Below are 22,748 nucleotides of genomic sequence, written 5' to 3'. Positions count from 1 at the left end.
ACCTAGATCTACGTATACGTTACCCTTCTGCAGTTTGGTCTTCTTGTGGGACTCCTAACAGTGGGAGCAGGGGCTGTCTCTGGCTCTATTGCCTGATTTTGGGACCATATTCCTCATATTGTATTGTTTTGTCCAGCCTTAATAATTGAGGAGGTGCTTAGTTTTACTGCAACTTGATATGTCATGTTTGGTTGAAATCCATGAGAGACCTACCCTTTTCTGAATGGAGACTGAAGAGGAGGGGATTAGGGGTGGGGTGGGAGTATAGGAGTGTGGGGGTGAAGGGGAGGGACTGGAGGGGAGTATGGGGAGGTAATATGCTGTTTCTGGGATATAAAATAAATAGATGAATAAAATAAATAGATGAATAAAAGAGGTAAAACTTTATATGTGCAGAATAAATTTCATTGTTTATATGAGGAAATAAATTTTATAAAATTAATTTTAGGCAGTTAAAACTGAAAATGGAAAAAATCTGTATTTTAATAGAAAAAATGATATCAGAAGTAAATGGAATATGTGTATTCTCTCTGGAAAATAACTTAATAAAGAAAAGTTAATCAATATTGTAATAATTAAATATTATAAAGCAAAAATAGCTGAAAAGGTGTGCTCTGGACCCAGCCTAGCTGGCTTTAAACCATAGCCCTACCATTTGTTTTATAATAATCTTCATCTTGTACCTCAAACTCTCCATATTTATAATAACCTTATCTATAAAATCGGCCTACAAATCCTATTATATTTCCATGAGAATTAAGTCAGCTAATATATTCAAGGCACTCCAAAGATTGCTTAGATGAGTATTGACTACGCTCAAATCTTTTCTTGCCCCATTGTTCGTTCATTATCTCATCACTTTCTCTTGTCAAATACCAACATACTACACTGACTTATTCTGATATGCTCTCCATTTAATGAACTGTTGTGTGTTATCCTTGGCTGAATGTCTGGTGTCTGATAAACAAGTTTCAGATTGCTTCACTGGCCAGAACAGGATTCTTTCACAATGATCATAGGAAAGCACACTGGTAGTTTTTCAAGAGTTCTGACACAGTTATTCTAGGGATTTGTGTGTTTTGCTCAGCTTGAACTCTTTGTTCCTAGCTGGAAGTGGAAGTGTGATATCCACGTGGATGTACCTGGAGGACATTCTACTAAGTGTAATCAGCTAGGCACAGAAGAACAAGGACTTTATGAGTACACTCACATGTAGAATTATGAAAAAGTGAAACTTAAGAATCAGAGATTAGAATGACGGTTCCATGATACTGGAGGTAGTTGTGGGTACTGGGAACAACAACAAAAAGAAAAACAAAAAACCTCTTCACTCCTTCATCTTTCTTTCCTGCTTTTCCAAAAGTTCTTCACTTTTCCTGGTGACTGTGGAAGCCTTGGTGTGTCGCAGAGTATACCCTTTTATCCAAGTGTCTTTACTTGCAAATGTTCATTGCAATGAGGTCTGGTCCAAGGCCTCTGGTCTCTAGCACACCATCATCAATGGATCCTCATGGAAACTCCTCTTAGATATTTTGCTGCTGCTGGAGTTGTAAAGATCCTGTGGGTACCATTTCATAGTACCAGTTCCCTTCATGAGCTCCAATAGGTCCTAGATGGAGGAGATGTTAGGGTGAGCCAACTCCAGGCCCAGCTGTGGGCCTGGGTGGTAGGTGTGCTGGTTAGTCCAGGCTATTAGGTTCACCCTTCTCAGGTGAGTAGTGGAGCCATTACACTTAAAACCACGCCATTATGGTCATTTTGTCCTCAGTCATAGTGAAAGTTGGGGTCTTCTCTCCCAAGTACGGGATAAGGAGTCAGGGACCAGGTCCCTTGCTGTAGTGTCCAGCAAGAGAAAGGGACAGCTATCCCAGGGCCAGCAAAGATCAGGGCCAGCTCATCATGGCCCCATGGTTATCACACATTGCTCTTATTACCCCCTCAGGTGGTATGGGCCACAGATACCAACATAGACCTTAGCTTCAGCAGAACCAAGCACACAGACATGGCCCTCGGCTTCAGCCTTGACCTGGGCGACATCCTGGCTCCAGGTGGAAGCACAGGGCACTCAACTCAGGATGGATCTGGTAGCAGCATAGCCTCAGACACCAACAAGGCCATAGGTTGAATCCCTGTCTACAGGCTTCCATGTGACATTTGGTGGCAACACGAGCTGCCCAGTTTTCTAGGTCTACTTTTTTTTTTCCATTTCCTCCCTCCTATACTATATCAAGCATTCTGTATGTGCATTTATCTTACATCCTTCACCATGGACCATGGAACTTTAGACTTCTTTATTCATCTTGTTCATGTGCCATGAGTTCACTGAGCCTAATGCTCAGTCATAGCTGCTCATTGAATTTACTGGGGGAAACTTCAAAATACAGATACAGGAGTTCTACCGTAGAAATTCTCAGGATCTCTCATGTCATCAGGACTCACATCAAATTTGCAATGTTATAACAGAAAATAAGAGAATGACATTGAACTTTGGGAACACTCGCTTCTAGGTTCTCAGGACTAGGATTACAGGCATGCGGTGCCATCCCTATATATGCAGTACTTGAGACCAAATACAGGGCCTCCTGCATGCCAGGACTCTACTATTGAGCAGCATCCACTCCCGAGAAATTCTTCAGTTGGTCTTGAATGCAGCCTAGAGTTTGGGATTTGTCAAAGTTCTTCAAGTAATCCGTGTTAATGTGGAATCAAGCTTGGGAACTTCCATTTTGGTCCATCATTAGCAAATCTTGGGCTAATTCAGATTCTGGCATATCTGGAAGATATGGTGTTCTTTAAAGAACACTATAAGATATTGATGAATGTGGCTGTTTCCTTTTAAAGAGAAAATAATGAAGACGCCATGTTGACTTGAGTACAAAATATAAAATTGCAACCCTGAGCACCAGCATCCTGGTAACAGTATGTGGCATAAACATCAACTATTTGGCTTCTCTTAAATGCTCTGTAAAATAATCTCATTCTATCCAAAGGAAGGTTCAATGTGGATAATTAAAAAAAAGGGGAGTTCATATGAAGAGCATAGAAATAAAACACGGTGTAATGAAACAGGTGTTCCCTTGGGATGAGTTGTGGGGGCTGGGCTGGGGAGTCAAGCTTTTTAAAAAGCTTGGGTAATCTGAAAATGACTGATTCATTAAGGCTCAGTTTAACAGCTACTGTAGTTGGTTAATAAAAATAAACAACTGCCCTGGAAGCACCAAATTGTATATTCTGTATCACTCTATGCTTTCAAAGCAAAAATAACATCCCAAAATTTTATTTGTAAAATTCTTTGACAAAATCCAACAATAACATTCACTCTTGAAACTAATTTTCTGTCTTCCATTTCTTAGTCACAAATTATCTCTAAACTTTGTCTTTCTGTTGCTATCAGTTTTGCAGAATTTCTGGTGTTTTTTTAGCTATGAGCCCAAATACTAGAGTCAAATGTGTAACTATTGGAGAAGCAGTAAGAATTTCAAGTCATTTCTCACATATGCAGCCAACGTTTGAGTCACTTCATGCCATTAAAGCTTATAAAAGCAAATTATATGCCCTCTCTGGGTCTACTAAAATTGACTTTCACCAGAGTGGTTTTAGAAGAGCATAGTTACCAAATTAGATACTGCTGAACTGGTAAGTTTATACTCCCCCAAAGAGCATTTAGTAAGTCAGCATATCTATAATTTCTAAATTACTGCTCTTATAAACAAAGACAGCAGTAACTGGAGACTACAGAGCTAGTAGCTCTTTAGACAGTTATCTGTTCCAGTTCATCACTGGATGATACCTTTATGGGAATTTCTTATATCATGTTACTCAATACAGTCATAAAAAAGATGACAGTATCAGAAGTTGGTAGCAAGGTCTCTGGTTGTGCAGCTGAAAACCTGGATCCTATCCCTTGAGTGGGAGTCCTGAACCACACACTATCCTCAATATATATATATATATATATATATATATATATATATATATATATATTTCAGTATGGACCATTCGAAGTACTACTCAAGATGATGACCTTTGATAATAGTAGGCTGCTATGACAGAGAGATTAAGAATCTTGAAAAACTGGTACAACATAGATTCCCATCTTATGGAGCAAGAAGAGTCGTTCAGTGAATGAGCAGGACGTTAATACTATGTGGAAAGTACCTGCTGGTGGATGAGTCAATAGAATAACCACACACTTGAAAAATCCTGTTTCTAGCACACTTCCTGGCCATCCTACAGGGGCTATACTGCCTAAACCGCCTCTCTCTTCCTATCCCATTCAGCTTACATCCAGATCCCCACACCCACTGTCTCCCTCCCTCCCTCCCTCCTTTGGGGCATAGCGCCTCCCTGCCCAGCCTGCTAGGGCGCTGGGACCGAATCCGAACCGGGAGGACAAAGGGGTGGCCGGTAGCTCCTTTGTTCCCATAGCCTGCCCGCAGCGAGCGGGGTGGGCCCATTGTTCGCGAGCTAACCAAGCAGCGCGGAGTTTCGATCTGGGCACCGAGTGAAACATCATTGTGGAGAAACATCTCTGGGGAGTGACATCACTGGGAAGGTACATCAGTGGGCAAGAAGACCTGATCCTGTAAAAGAAGATCCAAAGGGGAGTATTGGGAGGAAGAGATGGGCAGACGCCAATGCAGGAATTCTCCCAACAATCTGAAAAACAACACGAAACCACCAGAAGCCAGTGACCCCACAACAGGAGGACATGAAAACCTTAATCAAGAAGAAATAGAAAAAACTGACTTCATGAAAGTGATTGACACCCTTAAACAGCATATAAAAAATGCCCTTATAGAAATGGATGAGAAGTATAAGAGAAAGTTCGAGGAATTGAGTAAATCAGTGAATGATACCCTAGGAAACCAAGGAAAAACAATCAAGCAGATAAAGGAAACAGTTCATGACTTGAAAACTGAAATGGAGGCAAAGAACAAAACATAAACAGAGGGCTGGCTGGACATGGAAAATCTAGGTAAACGAATAGAGACTACAGAATCAAGTATAACCAGCAGAATACAAGAGATAGAAGAAAGAATCTCAGATTCTGAGGATAACATAGAGAAAAGAAACGCTCTGATCAAAGAAAACAGCAAGTCCAACAAACTCTCATCACAAAACATTCAGGAAATATGGGACACAATAAAAAGACCAAACCTAAGAATAATTGGAGTAGAAGAAGGAGAAGAAGTGCAGCTCAACGGTACAGAAAATATATTTAATAAAATTATAGAAGAAAACTTTCCCAACCTGAAGACAGATGTACCTATGAAGGTTCAAGAAGCATACAGAACACCAAATAGGCTGGATCAAAAGAAAACATCCCCTCGCGATATAATAATCAAAACACAAAATATACAGAATAAAGAAAGAATATTAAGAGCCGAAAAGGAAAAAGGCCAAGTTACTTATAAAGGTAAACCTATCAGACTTACACCTGACTTCTCTATGGAAACCATGAAAGCCAGAAGGTCCTGGATAGATGTTCTCCAAAAACTAAGAGACCACGGATGCAAGCCCAGAATACTATATCCAGCCAAACTTTCATTCACTATAAATGGAGAAAACAAAATTTTCCAGGATAAAAACAAATTTAAACAATACGTAGCCACAAATCCAGCCTTACAGAAAATAATAGAAGGAAAATCACTAACCAAGGAGTCCAACAATGACCACAATAATTCAGACATCTAGAGACTCTTCACCAGCGCAAATCAAAGAAGGGAAACACACAAACTACTACTAAAAAAGTGACCGGAGTTAACAACCACTGGTCATTAATATCACTTACTATCAGTGGGCTCAACTCACCTATAAAAAGGCACAGGCTAAGAGATTGGATAAGAAAACAGGATCCAACATTCTGCTGTCTACAAGAAACACACCTCAACCACAAAGACAGGCACCTACTCAGAGTAAAGGGCTGGGAAAAGGCTTATCAAGCAAATGGACCTAAGAAACAAGCAGGTGTGGCCATACTAATTTCTAACAAAGTTGACTTCAAACTTAAATCAATCAGAAGAGATGGAGAGGGACATTTTATACTCATAACAGGCACAATTAATCAGGAAGAAGTCTCAATCCTGAATATCTATGCCCCTAATATAAAAGCACCCACGTACGTAAAAGAAACATTACTAAAACTCAAGGCAGACATCAAACCGCACACACTAATAGTAGGAGACTTCAACACTCCTCTCTCACCAATGGACAGGTCAATCAGACAGAAACCTAACAGAGAAATTAGAGAATTAATGGAGGTAATGAAGCAAATGGACTTAACAGACATCTATAGATTATTCCACCCAAAGAGGAAAGAATATACCTTCTTCTCTGCAGCTCATGGAACCTTCTCGAAAATTGACCACATACTTGGTAACAAAGCGAACTTACACAGTTACAAAAAAATATTAGTAACCACCTGTGTCTTATCAGATCACCATGGATTAAAGTTAGAATTCAACAACAATTCTACCCCCAGAAAGCTTACAAACTCATGGAAACTGAACAGTCAACTACTGAACCATACCTGGATTAAGGAAGAAATAAAGAAAGAAATTAAAGTCTTCCTTGAATTCAATGAAAATAAAGAAACAACATACTCGAACTTATGGGACACTATGAAAGCAGTCCTGAGAGGAAAGTTCATAGCACTAAGTGCCCACCTAAAGAAAACAGAGAAAGCACATATTGGAGACTTAACAGCCCACTTGAAAGCTCTAGAAAAAAAAGAAGCAGACTCACCTAGGAGGAGTAGAAGACTGGAAATAATCAAATTGAGGGCTGAAATCAACAAAATAGAAACACAGAAAACAATCCAAAGAATCAATGAAACAAAAAGCTGGTTCCTGGAGAAAATCAACAAGATTGATAAACCCCTATCCAAACTAATCAAACGACAGAGAGAGAACACGCAAATTAATAAGATCAGAAATGAAAAGGGGGACATAACCACAGACACAGAGGAAATTCAGAGAGTCATTAGATCTTACTACAAAAGCCTGTATGCCACAAAATTGGAAAATGTAAAAGAAACGGAAGCTTTTTTAGATAAATACAATTTACCAAAACTAAACCAGGACCAGGTGAACAATCTAAACAGACCTGTAAGTCGCGAAGAATTAGAAGCTGTTATCAAAAACCTCCCTACCAAAAAAAGCCCAGGACCAGATGGTTTCAATGCAGAATTCTACCAGAACTTCCAAGAAGACCTAATACCTATACTCCTTAATGTATTCCACAATATAGAAACAGAAGGGTCATTACCAAATTCCTTTTATGAAGCCACAATTACTCTGATACCAAAACCACTCAAAGACTCAACCAGGAAAGAGAACTACAGGCCAATCTCACTCATGAATATCGACGCAAAAATCCTCAACAAAATACTGGCAAATCGAATCCAAGAACACATCCGAAAAATTATCCATTATGATCAAGCAGGCTTCATTCCTGAGATGCAGGGCTGGTTCAACATACGAAAATCTATCAATGTAATCCAGCATATAAATAAACTGAAAGAAAAAAACCATATGATCATTTCATTAGATGCTGAAAAAGCATTTGACAAAATTCAACATCCATTTATGTTAAAAGTCTTGGAGAGATTAGGGATACAAGGGTCATACCTAAATATAATAAAAGCTATATACAGCAAGCCGACAGCTAACATCAAATTAAACGGAGAGAAACTCAAAGCCATCCCACTTAACTCAGGAACACGGCAAGGCTGTCCACTCTCGCCATACCTCTTCAATATAGTGCTTGAAGTTCTAGCAATAGCAATAAGACAACATAATGGGATCAAGGGGATTCAAATTGGAAAGGAAGAAGTTAAACTTTCGTTATTTGCAGATGATATGATAGTGTACATAAGCGACCCCCAAAACTCCACCAAAGAACTTATACAGCTGATAAACAGCTTTAGTAATGTGGCAGGATACAAGATCAACTCCAAAAAATCAGTCGCCCTCTTATACACAAAGGATATGGAAGCAGAGAGGGAAATCAGAGAAGCTTCACCATTCACGATAGCCACACACAGCATAAAATATCTTGGGGTAAATCTAACCAAGAAAGTGAAAGATCTATTTGACAAGAACTTTAAGGCATTGAAGAACGAAATTGAAGAGGATACCAAAAAATGGATGGGCCTCCCTTGCTCTTGGATTGGGAGGATCAACATAGTAAAAATGGCAATTCTACCAAAGGCAATTTATAGATTCAATGCAATCCCCATCAAGATCCCAACAAAATTCTTCACAGATCTGGAGAGGACAATAATCAACTTTATATGGAAAAACAAAAAACCCAGGATAGCCAAAACAATCTTATACAATAAAGGATCTTCTGGAGGCATTACCATCCCTGACTTCAAACTCTATTACAGAGCTACAGTAATGAAAACAGTATGGTACTGGCATAAAAACAGAGAAGTCGACCAATGGAATCGTATAGAAGACCCGGATTTTATCCCACAAACCTATGAACACCTCATTTTCGATAAAGGAGCTAAAAGTATACAATGGAAGAAAGAAAGCATCTTCAACAAATGGTGCTGGCACAACTGGATGTCATGCTGTAGAAGAATGAAAATAGACCCTTATCTCTCACCGTGCACACAACTCAAGTCCAAATGGATTAAAGACCTCAATATCAGCCCAAACACACTGAAAAGGATAGAAGAGAAAGTGGGAAATACCCTACAACTGATGGGCACAGGAGATCGCTTCCTATGTATAACCCCAGAAGCACAGACATTAAGGGCAACATTGAATCAATGGGACCTACTTAAACTGAGAAGCTTCTGTAAAGCAAAGGACATGGTTACTAAGACACAAAGGCAACCTACTGACTGGGAGAAGATCTTCACCAACCCCGCAACAGACAAAGGTCTGATCTCCAAAATATATAGAGAACTCAAGAAACTAGACTTTAAAATGCTAATTAACCCAATTAAAAAATGGGGCACTGAACTGAACAGAGAATTCTCAACAGAAGAAGTTCAAATGGCCAAAAGACACTTAAGGTCGTGCTCAACTTCCTTAGCAATCAGGGAAATGCAAATCAAAACAACTTTGAGATATCATCTTACACCTGTCAGAATGGCTAAAGTCAAAAACACCAAGGATAACCTTTGCTGGAGAGGCTGTGGAGAAACGGGTACCCTCATCCATTGCTGGTGGGAATGCAATCTTGTGCAACCACTGTGGAAGTCAGTGTTTCGGTTTCTCAGGAAATTCGGGATCAACTTACCCCTGGACCCAGCAATACCACTCTTAGGGAATATACCCAAGAGATGCTCTATCAAATGACAAAAGCATTTGTTCAACTATGTTCATAGCAGTATTATTTGTAATAGCCAGAACCTGGAAACAACCTAGATGCCCTTCAATGGAAGAATGGATGAAGAAAGTATGGAATATATACACGCTAGAGTACTACGCTGCGGTAAAAAACAATGACTTCTCGAATTTTGCATGCAAATGGATGGAAATAGAAAACACTATCCTGAGTGAGGTATCCCAGACCCAAAAAGATGAATATGGGATGTACTCACTCATAATTGGTTTCTAGCCATAAATAAGGACCACGGAGTCTACAATAGGTGAACCTAAAGAAGCTAAGTAAGAAGGTGAACCCAAGGAAAAACATATAGTTGTCCTCTTGGCTAAGGGAAGTAGACCAAATTTCCGGGGAGAAAATTGGGATCTTGGGGGTGGGGTGGGATGGGGGTAAGGGGAGATGGGGAGAGAAAAGGTAGAAGGGAAGGAGGGGGGACCTGAGAAACAGGAGAATTGGGATAAAGGAAAGGTGGATAGGGGAGCACGGAACCACAATTCTTAGTTAAGGGAGCCACTTTAGGATGGGCAAGAGACTTGACCCTAGAGGGGCTCCCTAGTGCCCAAGATGAGGTTCCCAGTTAGTTCCTTGGGCAGCTGAGGATTGGGAACCTGAAATGACCCTATCCTAGAGCAATACTGACGAATATCTTGCATATCATCATAGAATCTTCATCTGGTGATGGATAGAGATAGAGACAGAGACCCACACAGGAGCACTGGACTGAGCTCCCAAGGTCCCAAGGAGGAGCAGAAGGAGGGAGAACATGAGCAAAGAATTCGGGACCACGAGGCGTGCATCCACCCACTGAGACAGTGGAGCTGATCTAAGGGGAGCTCACCAAGGCCAGCTGGACTGTGACCGAAAAAGCATGGGATAAAACCGGACTCTCTGAACATGGCGAACAATGAGGGCTGATGAGACACCAAGGACAATGGCAGGGGGTTTTGATCCTACTTAATGTGCTGGCTTTGTGGGAGCCTAGCCAGTTTGGATGTTCACCTTCCTAGACATGGACGGAGGGGGGAGGACCTAGGACTTAACAAAGGGCAGGGAACCCGGACTGCTCTGTGGACTGGAGAGGGAGGGGGAGAGGAGTTTGGGGGAGGGGGAGAAGGGTGGGAGGAGGGGGAGAAGGGTGGGAGGAGGGGGAGAAGGGTGGGAGGAGGGGAAGGGAAATGGGAGGCTGGGAGGAGGTGGAAACTTGTTTTTTTGTTTATGTTTTTTTTCTTCTTTTCGCAATAAAAAAATAGGTAAAAAAAAATCTCCTTCAAAAACTTGGACTGAAGTAAACCTTGTTAGAAGGTGTATTGTTTGTTCAAAATGAAAGAAAAACCTAGTCTTCTAATGTCAACCTTGTTACCAATTTTCCCTTTGCGCAGTTCTAATAAAAGAAATATGTATGTACTCTTGAACTAGAGACACTCCAGGGATGAGAAATTAAATAGACTGGCTCAAAGCAACCTGGATACAAACAGATGGACAAATGCTGGCTCTTCAGTTGCACCATTCAGTGGGGTTTCCTTTTGCCAATTTGAAAGTCTCTGAGGATGAGAGCCTTTACACCTGGCACATCTGTGCTCTAGATCCCCTGCCTTTAAAATGACTTTTCTGAGTGTTATTGGAAACAGCAACATTAATATAATGGCAGACATGACAGTGAAGCTTGCTCAAGAGAAGCGAAATAAATGAAATCAATTAGTATCATAAAAAAAAAGAAAAATCCTGTTTCTACAAGTCTTGTCCAATATACGTGTCTCATTCCACACGTATTTTGCCATGATCTGCACATGCTGTGCCTTCCATTCCAGGTTTAGATTAGCTATCATTCTAGCTGTTATGATAGAATACCTAACAGAAACAACTTAAGAGGGGAAGGGTTTGTCCTGGCATATAGTTTAGGGGATGTAGACCTTCATGGCAAGGGAGAAAACTATGATAACAGGAACAGCCTCACCTGTGACACTGGAACATGGTCTACTTACACACTGTCATCAACAGTCAGGAATCAGAGAGCTCTTTCCAGAAGTACATCCAGCCTGTAGCCTGCAAGGACTCCACTACCACTATTGCTGTATATCTTTGACCTAGGCTCATATACAAAAGGTTCTACAAGCCTCCCCTCCCCCACCAATAGCACTACCAGCTGGGGGTTCAATATTCAAAGCATGAGCCTGTGGGGTACATTTCACAAACCTTAACAAGATTGTGCTATATTTGATGATGCTGGTCCCTGTAGCCAGCTCTTCCTGGCAGGCTATTCAGCTTCACAATTACTTCAAACATAGCACTGCCTCCAACAGCACATAAACAGTATTGACAATATCTGTCATTTTATCAATAATCAAAAAATTATTAAAAACTGTTTACTTATTTTGGGTTTGTTGTTTTGTCTTTTTCCTTTTCATAAATGCCAGAATTCATTGAATAATAATAAATTTGTAAGGAATGCAGGATTTGCATTTATTTAATTATTTGTGTGTGTGTGTGTGTGTGTGTGTATGTGATCTATATTCTCACTGGGGGGCATGGTTAGACTCTCAGTGCCTTGCCCCTTAAATAGAACTGAGTTGTTCCCCTCTTGCACCCTGCCAAAAGCCATCAGTGTTGGAGAACTAACTTCAGCATCCTTGTCACACTTTCTAAAAGAGTTCTCTTTGATGACTCTCTGCTTAGACTGCTATTTTTTATGGGGTAAGTGGGCTAGGGGTTGTCACAGAAGCCCTTCCATGTCCCTCTTTCTCGACTGCTCATCTGCAGTCATTGAAATTACTGCAAAAGTAATTTCCATGCTCTATACAGTCAGCAGGAGCATAGATCATGGGCTTCCACATCTTTTCTGGCTGTAGAGCTACTGACCCAGACAAGACCCTTAGAGGTAACATGGGCCTGGACATCACCATGGCCTCAGATGGCAGCATAGGCTACTCTTATCAATATGTTCCCTACTCCCTTGCAGTAGCATGGCCTTCAGGCATCAACATGGCTTCAGGTGGCAGACAGCCCAGGTAATGGACATGTGCATTGGCTTTCAGTGGTAACACAGGACACAGACATCAACACAAACCTCAGTTAGCAGGACTTTGGCCCCAGACATGACCCTCGATAGCAACACAGAGTTGGATATTGCCACAGGCCCAGCTGGCAGCATAGGCCATTCACATCAACCTCATCCTTTCTACCTTTACATCTCCAGTTCAGCCTCACTCCACAGCACACAGGCCTCTGCTTCTCTACCTCTCCCTTCTCACCACTACATACTCGCTCTCCCTCTGTGACAGGTGGGTTCCATGTATCTTCCACTGTCCTCAATTCAATTTTTGTACCATTGTTCCTACCACTAGGCTAATAATTTTAAGCAAGATTTTATAATCTAGATACATTTCTTTAGCTCTTACAACCAAGCATTGCTGTGGGATAATGGTCTGTACCCTGTCACTTGTATTTTAAATAAATGCTGGTTGGCCAGTAGCCAGGCAGGAAGTAGAGGCGGAGCAAGAAGAATTGGGGGAAGAGGGAAGTTTCAGTCTGCAGTCATCACACAGACAGAGAGGAAGCCAGACAAAGAGCAAGCAAGATGTGACTGCCTGAAAAAGGTACCAAGCCATGTGGCTAACACAGACAAGAATTATGGGCTAATATAAGTTATAAGAGTTAATAAGAAGCCTGAGCTACTAGGCCAATCAGTATATAATTAATGTAGATCTCTGTGTATTTCTTTGGAACTGAATGGCTGTGGGACCAGGCAGGACAGAAACCTCTGACAACAAAGCACTATTTAATTCATCTACCGTCAGTATATCAGTATAGAGATTCCCTTGCATTGCTAATAAGGGAGTCATTGGAAAGCCATATTAGTGATAGCTCTTTTTCTTTCATTCATGAGGGAATTTTACTGTGATGAGATAATCCATCTGAAATATTCTGATTTTTCTGACCATTGTTTTCCTGTTAATTAATAGCAATTGTGAAGAGTTTCTGGTTTGATAAGTGTCTTAGATAGGTTTCTATTGCTGTGAAGAGACATCATGACCATAGCAACTCTTATAAGAAAAACATTTAATTGAGCAGACTCGCTTATAGAGGTTCAGTCCATTATCATCATGACAAGGGCATGATAGTATGCAAGCAGACATGGCGCTAGAGTAGTAGCTAATAGTCCTACAGCCTAGGAGGTTGTGGAGATTGTGTCTGAGTGGTTAAGTGTGCTTGCTGCTCTTGAAGAGCAACAGCGTTTGAGGTCTAGCCTACCCATAAGGTGGTTTTTAATCATCTGTAACTCCTACTCCAGGAGATCTGACACCCTCTGCTGTCATTTACAAACACTCACATGATGTGAAAGTCCCCTCTGTGTGCTGTGATTACCGTTAATGAATAAAGAAACTGCTTGGGACCTATAGCAAGGCAGAACTTAGGTAGGCAGGAAAAGCTAGGCTGAATGCTGGGAAAAAGAAGGGCAGAATAAGAGAGAAGCCATGGAGCTGCCTGGGACATATGCTCGGAATTTTACCCAGTAAGCCACAGCCACATGGTGATATCCAGATTAATAAAAATGGGTTAAATTAATATGTAAGAGTTAGCCAATAAGAAGCCAGAGCTAAGGAGTCAAGCAGTGATTTAATTAATACAGTTTCTGTGTGATTATTTCCAGCCTAAGCTAGCCAGGCAGCCAGGAAGAACAAACGACCTCCTTCCAACACTCACACACACAGGCATATATGCAAATACAGACAAATAAATAAAAATGAATCAACCACTATAGAAAGCATTACGGTAATTTCTCAAAACGTAAGAAAAAAAGAATTCTGTATAATCAATAAAAGTTACATCAAATAGATTTTCTCATTTTCAGATTATTGTCTTATGATAGATATCTGGAAATAAAATCACTAAATTAGGCTCTAAGGCTGTGTTGAGGCTCTTGATGCGTGGTGGCCAATTGCTTTCCTGAAGAATGTGTCATTTGTACAGATGGGAGCAGCAAGGCCCAATTGTGTACAGACAACATTGGAAGTATTTATTAAATTGTTGATAGTTTATTTCTTTGTGAAAGCATTCTTTTCTTGTATAGATATATAGCATTATATTCTCAAACAGAGGTGATGCTTTGGTGGTTTTGGTCTAGTCTTTCATTCACTATAGACGTAAGATTACTTTCACACAGTTGATCATAAACCTCTGCAAAAACAAGGAAGCACTTACTGGTAATGATACCTAGAGAAGGCTGCCCATCTTGTTATCCAAATTACATTTCTTTTTTTTTTTTTACTTTTTTTTTATTGAGAAATGGAGAAAAAAAAAACAAGTTTCCACCTCCTCCCAGCCTCCCATTTCCCTCCCCCTCCTCCCCCCCTACGCCCCCTCCTCCCACCCTTCTCCCCCTCCCCCCACTCCTTTCCCCCTCCCTCTCCAGTCCACAGAGCAGTCAGGGTTTTCTGCCCTGTGGTAAGACCTAGCACCTCCCACCTCCGTCCATATCTAGGAAGGTGAACATCCAAACTGGCTGGGCTCCCACAAAGCCATCACATTACGTAGGATCAAACCCCCGTGCCATTGTACTTTGCGTCTCATCAGCCCTCATTGTTCGCCATGTTCAGAGAGTCCAGTTTTATCCCATGCTTTTTCAGTCACAGTCCAGCTGGTCTTGGTGAGCTCTCAATAGATCAGCTCCACTGTCTCAGTGGGTGGGTGCATCCCTCGTGGTCCCGACTTCTTTGCTCATGTTCTCCCTCCTTCTGCTCCTCATTGGGACTTTGGGAGCTCAGTCCAGTGCTCCAGTGTGGGTCTCTGTCTCTATCTCCATCCATCACCAGATGAAGGTTCTATGATGATATGCAAGATATTCGTCAGTATTGCTCAAGGATAGGGTCATTTCAGGTTCCCTATTCTCAACTGCCCAAGGAACTAACTGGGGACCTCAGCTTGGGCACCTGGGAGCCCCTCTAGGATCAGGTCTCTTGCCAACCCTAAAGTGGTTCCCTTAACTAAGAATTGTGGTTCCGTGCTCCCCTGTCCAACCTTCCTTTATCCCAATCCTCCTGCTTTCCCAAGGCCCGACCTCCTTCCCTTCTAACTTTTCTCTCCCCATCTCCCCTTACCCCCAACCCACCCCACCCCAAGATCCCAATTTTCTCCCCGGCAATTTTGTCTACTTCCCTTAGCCAAGAGGATAACTATATGTTTTTCCTTGGGTTCCCCTTCTTACTTAGCTTCTTTAGATTCACCTATTGTAGACTCCGTGACCCTTATTTATGGCTAGGAACCAATTATGAGTGAGTACATCCCATGTTCATCTCCTTAATGTATTCCACAATATAGAAACAGAAGGGTCATTACCTAATTCCTTTTATGAAGCTACAGTTACTCTGATACCAAAACCACACAAAGACTCAACCAGGAAAGAGAATTACAGGCCAATCTCACTCATGAACATCGACGCAAAAATCCTCAACAAAATACTGGCAAACCGAATCCAAGAACACATTAGGAAAATTATCCATTATGATCAAGTAGGCTTCATTCCTGAGATGCAGGGCTGGTTCAACATACGAAAATCTATCAATGTAATCCAGCATATAAATAAACTGAAGGAAAATAACCATATGATCATCTCATTAGATGCTGAAAAAGCATTCGACAAAATTCAACATCCATTTATGTTAAAAGTCTTGGAGAGATTAGGGATACAAGGGTCATACCTAAATATAATAAAAGCTATATACAGCAAGCCGACAGCTAACATCAAATTAAACGGACAGAAACTCAAAGCCATCCCGCTTAACTCAGGAACACGACAAGGATGTCCACTCTCTCCATACCTCTTCAATATAGTACTTGAAGTTCTAGCAATAGCAATAAGACAACATAATGGGATCAAGGGGATTCGAATTGGAAAGGAAGAAGTTAAACTTTCGTTATTCGCAGATGATATGATAGTGTACTTAAGCGACCCCCAAAACTCCACCAAAGAACTTTTACAGCTGATAAACAGCTTTAGTAATGTGGCAGGATACAAATTACATTTCTTTATTTAAAATTTTTTCCTTTAATAGAAAACAGATATTTTTTCACATAGCATACCCTGATAGTAGTTTCCTTTCCAGCTACTCCTTCTAGTTCCTCCCCACTTCCTCTCCCATCTGGAACCATTTCCGTTCTGTCTCTCATTGAAAAATAAACAGACTTCTAAAGGTTAAAAATAAAATAGAACTATAATAAGATAGAAGAAAAATTAACACACTGAAACAGGACAAAGCAAACAGAAGGAAAAGAGTACAAGAAAAGGCACAAGACACAGATACAGACTCAGAGAACCACATGTTTGTATACTCGGAAACCCCACTGAAACACTAAGCTAGAAGCCACATTATATACGCAAAGGACTTATATAGGGTTAAAAGAGAGGAAATATATAAAGCAAATAAATGAATAGATAAGAAAATCAATATATATTCCCCTAAAGAACTGAAATCAGATTCTCTAACATGTACTTGCATAATCACCTTCATAAAAGCACAATAGCCACATAGTAGGAAAAATCCAAATATCATTGGACAAATCGATACAAAAATATGGGGCATACACACAATGGAATATTATTATGGATTTTAGAAGAAAAGTATTTTTTCACATATTAAAACAGAATGACAGAAATCTTTAATAAATAAATAAATTAAAAAAACAACACAGAATGAACCCCGAAGAATTTATAATAAGTGAAATAACACAGTCACAAAAGTCAAGCACAATATGATTCTACTTACATGATAAATCTAAAGTAAGAAAATTTATAGAAGTGGTAAAAAAATAATAGAAGCTCTTCTTCGGTGACATGATAAAGAAGGAAAGGGTTTGGAAGATAATAATTTCAATTTTCCAAAATAAAAGAACGCTAGAGATTATCTTAGTATACTATGAGACTCTGCTTAACACTACTAAACTGTATACTTAAAACTGATGAAGTTAATAATTTCTTCCACAATTAAAAATATAAAAAGATGCTAGTATCTTGCAGCCAGTCACGGTGATGCACACCTGCAATGCCAGCACTTGGGTTATCTGGCAAATACAAGACTAGCCCAGACTATGTATCCCTGTCTCAAAAATAAAATAAAGGAAAGAGAAAAGAAAAACAAAATAGCGGCCACTTTTAGATTGAGTACAAAACAAAGAAATAAAAAACATGCCATCTTATAAAGCTGGGTCTAGGGAGTATCTGCAATGCAAGCATGAGGACCTTAGTTAGAAGCTCAGAACTGATGAAAAAGACTGTAATCTCAGCATTGTAAAGGCAGAGACAGGAAGATTCCTAGAGTGTGCTGACAAACTAGTCCAGATGAATAGATGCAAAAGACCTTGTTTTAAAAACTGAAGTAGAGATGCATTGAGCAAGACACTCAGCAACTTCAAACACCAAAAAAAAAAAGAACCACATAATATTTAATTTTTTCAAGAGAAGACTGCACTTGACCTACATGTACCTTATCAACACTTCTTCTATAGACCAGCATCAGGAAACTTGTGGAGGATTCCATGCTAAATTATATTCATCGCTGGGTATGGTGGTACATGCCTTTAACTAACACAGCACTCAGGAGGGCTAGAGGCACATGGATCTCAGTGACTTTGAAGCCAGCCTGGTCTACAGAGTGAGTTCCAGGACAGCCAGAGATACAGAGAGAAAGCCTGTTTCGAGTTGGTGAACTGTTCAATCCTGCAACTATCCAGGCCTAGAACCAGCGTTATGGATTGGCTTACCACAATACCCACCCCATCTATAATCTGTGGGGACATACAAAGGAACCAATTCTACAGACCCAGAGCTGCAGATTCTCCCTAACAGAGGGCAGCAACACGATAACCAAGTGAAGTACCAGTGAGGGCCCATCATCCATAGTTTAGCAGAAACCAGTGGCCTCGAACCAGACCAATGGCTCTCTGCAATGAACTCTTGCAAGGAAAGATGCATGGACAAATGGGTTTACTGTGTGACTGACTCACTGTGCCACACTACAGCCTCTATGATCAGACTACTCCCCCTTTTCTCTTTTCCTTTTTTCTTTATTCACTTAAATTTTATTGAGGGGGGTCTGCAAGGTCAGAGGGTGAATATGCAGGGATGGGAAATGAATGGGATCCATATGTATGTTCAAGGCACAAAGAATAAATAAAAAGAAAGTTAAAGAATAATAACAAATACATTATAAGAATCATACCAACCTTTAAAGAGGCTAATAAAATTGTTGCAATACAAACGGCGATGTCTTACTTTCTTCCTAAAGACTGGTATAAGTTTCTCCCTAACCCATACCGGTTCCCTCTATTAAGATATCTGTTTCATTGCTTTCCCACTTCATCCCTCCCCCAACTTGACCATCCCAATACATCATGTTTTTATTCCCCAATTCCCCCTTCCCCTGTTTATCCAGGAGATCTTATCTAATTCTCTTCCTAGGGTGATCCATGCATCCCTTTTAAGGTCTTCCTTGTTACCTGGCTTCTCTGGTGCTGTGGATTGTAGTCTAATTATCCTTTGCTTTATATCTAATATCCACTTATGAGTGAGCACATACTGTGTGTATCTTTCTGAGTGTGGGTTACCTCACTCAGGCTTTGATGATCCCCATTGGATGGCCTTACCCTATGGGAGGAACGGAGGTGAGGTGGGCTGGGAGGGAGGCAATGGGGTAGGAGGAAAGGTGGGAGAGAGAACTATGGTTGAAATGTAAAATGAAATTTAAAAAATAAAATTAAAAGAAAAGACTGATGTGGATACAGAGCTTGAAAGGTCAGAAAAGTCCCTATAAAAGCTACTGGGGAGACTGGACCATGGATGTAAGAATAGTGTGGGTAAACAATAGGAATAACAGGAAATCCAGAGCCTATTTGATGAAGAAGGGGGAAAATAGACTGATAATTTTTGTCTACTCCCCCCCCCCGATAACAGAGTTTACTGCAGTAAATTTATTCATTTCGTGTTTTAAAAGTCAATGTCTCTTATTTGTTTGTCAAAAGGAAGTTGAGAAAAATACCCAGTGCCCCCTATTGGGGCTTGAATCTAACTCGCCAATGACTTTGTTTCCTCTTCTGAACAGTGAGAAAGTTAGGGCACTTTATTGTTCTCCCACTAGGCTTTTATTTTGTTTACTAAGCAAGCATGAAACACCCAAATATTTATCTGGAGGGCCACAACTAAGTCGGTTTCGACACTCCTTCCTCATGGGAATTTGAGGAAGTAAGGGAGAGAGGTGGAAGAACTGGGAGTCATAGCTAACTCCAAGTTCTCAGTTCCTCCTCCTAAACACTCTGAAGTCCACTCCAGTTCTTTCACAGCAATGCTGGGATGATCAATGATGGTAAATTAAGAGTGTAAAGGTCAATGGCATTTGGAAAAATCATTGTAACATGTGATGGCTTTACTTCAAACTACAATGTTCTTTTAGCTTCACAAAACTATCCTTGTCATTATCAGTGAGCATGGTGGTGGGGTGGGTTCAGGTCTTCCTCCTTCCAGGTATTAACCCGCCTAAATAGGTTTCTTCCTGTTGTTAAAGTGCCCACTTCCTTCCTTCCAAAGGGAAGAGGCAGCCTTCTTGCTCTTGGTCTCTGGGATATAGCAGGAGAGCCTTTACTAAAGAGGCTATTCCAGTAGCCATCTCATTTCCAATTTGCACCTGTCATGTTATGTGCTTATTTGAAATGGATTACCTTTGTTTCCTGTTCAAAGCTGTGCTAGGTAGGGTGAGAAGACTGATCCACACTAGTTTGGCATGTTGCAGGGAGAAACCACAAACTTCAAAACTTCTGTGCCCTGTTGAGAAGTTTCAAGCATGTCATCATTTGTAGTATTCTAGCTGATTTTCTGAAGAATCCATTTTCATTTGAAGGCATTTATGGAAATATTACAATGGAAAGATATAATATTCTGTGTGTATTGGGTGGGATCTGAGTAGAACCTAGATGAAATAATACTGGCAATAAGTTAGTCCTTGCTGAAGCGTGGTAGTGGACATGTGAAGATCATTATACTGTGATATCTACTTTGCTTCCATCTGGCCACATGTAACAACAACGAAGGCTAAAAGAAAATAAAAAATAGATCCTAAAACTGAGATCAGACTATCTTAAATATGAATCCCCACTCTACTACCCAGTCATGTTTTGACTTGGATAAATGAACTCTTTGAGCTTAAAGTCATGTTACTGTGAAGATTAGATGAATTGAGAAGTAGGATGGACTTGTCATAGACATGGTGACATAGTAAACTGTCAAGAAAGTTAGCTTTTCCTAGAATCTCTGTCCAGCTATCTGAACTTCACAGTAGCTAGAGATCCTGAAGAGTTTGTGCCCTAAAAATCCTTACCAGTAAAGTGAAATAATTTTCCAATATGAAAGATGCTTATTGCTTTCCAGATAGTAAGCATAGCTGAGAAACAGGGGCTGTGGTATCTGGAGAAGTGAAAATAACAGTGAAGAATCAGAAAAACAGTGCTGAGAAAGGAGAATGTGTTGCTTTGCAGCTCTGACTCTTGTTTGTTTTTCTGTTTTTGTTTTTAGACAGGCTCTCTCTATGTAATCCTGGTGTAAGACCCAAATCCTGGTTCCTGGCCTCCATCTTTGGAGGCCCTGTCCCTGTGCCCACCAAGCCTTGACCCCTCCCTGGAGGAGTATCAAGATGAGCCCACCACAATCTTGACCACTCCCCCAGTCTACTTAAACTGCTTCCCCAGAAAGTCCCCTCGTGGTCTTTCCTCTCTCACTGGTGTTCTCCCGGTTCCCCTTCAGGGGCCACAGAGAGCACAGGAATCCCATTAAACCTGGATATTTCTTAATTTGACTTGTGATTTGACTTGATTGGGATTTTTGCATGGGCAAAGAGCTTGGGTTAGAAAAAATTCCTAACACCTGGCTATCCTGGAACTTGCTTTGTAGACCAGGCTGACCTCAAACTCAGAGAGATCCCCCTGCCTCTGCCTCCTGAGTTCTGGAATTAAAGGCATGTGTCACCACTGCTGGCTACTCTGAGACTTTTAAAGCAAGTTTCAGACCAGTAGAGCATCAGATTGGTATTTCCTTCATATCCACTTCTCCTTTTTCCATCTGCCCGTGTCTTACATAGGTCTAGAGAACTCTGCAATACTTACAGGGAGAAGGCAAGTCAGTTTTCTTTAAGGGTATGTCCCCTGGAGGTCAACCAAGCTCCAGGGAAAGGCCTACAGTATATGGGAAATACAAATTGGAATTAATGACTTTTTTGTTAAAGGAAGGACACAAACCTGGGTAGTAGACAACAGAAGGTAGATCTGGATGGTGTTGGTAGAATGGGGTGAACATGATCAAATAGCAGTGTGCACAACACTCAAGGAACTTATTAAAAAGTACAACAAAATATACACTTAAAACCTTACTTTACTTTTCCTAACAAACATTTAACAGAGGCATATCTGTCCAGTAACCTATTGGACACTTAGCATATGTTCTCTCAATAACTACTGAAGCTCCACTTTAGAAAGGCTAAAGTTTAAAGAGGTCAGTTGGTTTACCTGTGGTTGCACTGATAATAAGTAGCAAAACTCTTATTCTGTGCAGAAATATCACACTCAGAAACTACATATGACCTTGGAAAGTTTCTGCAGCAACTTTTTGTAACATCTTTGCAGCAACTTTATAGCAACTAATAGACTGGGAAGGACAATGAAAGGGGTCCTACATCACATTTTCACTTTCTGTACCTCCCTAATGTCTCAAAAAGTGCTGCATGGAAATATATATTCCTCTTGCTTCAAGAGTGGTGTGTTTCAGGCAAGCACTGGGACAAGATCCTGGAATCCAGTCGAAGAAAGGGAGGAGGGATTATATGAGCAAGGAGCGTCAATATGTCGGGGAAAGCCACAGAGAGAGCTGACCTGAGCTTCTGGGAGCTTACTGTCTCAGGCAGACAGCTAGACAGCTGGCCTGAGACTGACCTAGGCCCTCTGCATCTGGGTGACAGTTGTGTAGCATGGTCTGTTTGTGGAGGCCCTAGCAGTGGGACCAGGACCTGTCCTTGACCCATGAGCTGGATTTTTGGAACCTGTTCCCTATGGTGGGATACCTTGCCCAGACTTGATGCAGTGGGAGAGGAGCTTGGTCTTGCCTCAACTTAATATGTAATGCTTTCTTGACTTGCATGGGAGGCCTTACCCTTTCTGAATGGAGGAGGATTAGATGGCAGAAGAGAAGGGAAGTGGGCAGAGGTAATGGGAGAAGAGGAGGGATGGGAAACTGTGGTTGGTATGTAAAATAAATAAATAAGTAGATGAGTAGATTGATTAATTAATAAATAAAAGAGTGATGTGTTGCATATAGACACATGTTTAAAAGTGCAGACTGTTCCATTGCCTTCCGTGTTGTTTCCAGAATC

Source organism: Microtus oregoni, unplaced genomic scaffold (genome assembly GCF_018167655.1).
Source record: "Microtus oregoni isolate MIOR12 unplaced genomic scaffold, Mior012 000073F_001, whole genome shotgun sequence".
Lineage (NCBI taxonomy): Eukaryota > Metazoa > Chordata > Mammalia > Rodentia > Cricetidae > Microtus > Microtus oregoni.
This window is presented reverse-complemented; position numbering follows the sequence as displayed.